Source organism: Lucilia cuprina, chromosome 2 (assembly GCF_022045245.1).
Source record: "Lucilia cuprina isolate Lc7/37 chromosome 2, ASM2204524v1, whole genome shotgun sequence".
NCBI lineage: Eukaryota > Metazoa > Arthropoda > Insecta > Diptera > Calliphoridae > Lucilia > Lucilia cuprina.
Genome location: NC_060950.1, coordinates 65621912 through 65623271, shown reverse-complemented (window position 1 = coordinate 65623271; position 1360 = coordinate 65621912).

Genomic DNA, 1360 nt, shown 5'->3' with positions numbered 1-1360 from the left:
TAGACTAGACTATAGACTAGACTATAGACTAGACTATAGACTAGACTATAGACTAGACTATAGACTAGACTATAAACTAGACTATAGACTAGACTAGAGACTAGACTAGAGACTAGACTAGAGACTAGACTATAGACTAGACTATAGACTAGACTATAGACTAGACTATAGGTTGGACTATTGACTTGTATGATGTTGCAAAGCTAATAATAAGGGCCCAAAGAGTTCAAAGGTCATTGAATTTAACAATTAAATAAATTTATTGCCTTTCACTCATTACGCTTCCCAAATTATAAGTTTGCAATTCTTTAAAAACAAACATCTTGGCAAGAGCCCAAAAAATGAACCAGACATCTTCATAGCAACTTAATTTTTAAGATAATATTGAGTATGGTAATGGTTTGGACACCAATTCATATTCGTACCCTCAAAATCCATCATTTATTTTTTTACTTGTGAAATTCTATTGAGTTCAATAAAAAACAATAAACTATTAATCATAAAACTTAAAAGAATAACATGTTATTTCAAAATATTTTTTTTTAAGAAAAGCTAAAAAAAATAGTCTCAACAACAAAATAAATTTTGATAAAAAAACTATGTTGGCTAAATTCCAATAAAACTGCAAGTTTTTTTATCACCAAAAGTTTTTCCATATCTTTTTCTGTTGTTTTTTTAGAACATGAGGTACTTAATTTTTTAAATGTGCAACATCTTAAAAGATTTGTTGCTATATTTCTTTTTGCTATTTGTAACATATTTTTTTGTGCAACCCCAAAGGACTCAATAGCATCCAATTGGAAAAATAAGTATGTTGTTGAATTTCTTTTTAGATCAAAGTTAAATAATATGTTTATAAATAAAAAACTTCAATACAACTTAATTTTTTATAAACAAAGAAAAGTTTACGTTTTTCTCCAAAAGCCTGTGAAGTATGCAGTATTTTTATGATCTATAAGAGCCGCTAACAGTAGGCAATAGTTTTCAGAAATTTATGATTTTTTTTTGTGTTTAAACTACAGTAAAATGTCAATAAAATGATTTAATGGCCAATAAAAAAACAAATGAAGACTACAGTCTGGTATAGTTATAACTAATGACTATACATTAGTTAGCCTATACTACACTTTTGTCAAGACTATACTATAGACAAGACTATAGACTAGACTTTAGACTAGACTATAGACTACACTATAGACTAGTCTATAGACTAGACTATATACTAGACTATAGACTAGACTATAGACTAGACATAGACTAGACCATAGACTAGACTATAGACTAGACTATAGACTAGACTATAGACTAGACTATAGACTAGACTATAGGCTAGACTATAGACTAGACTATAGACTAGACT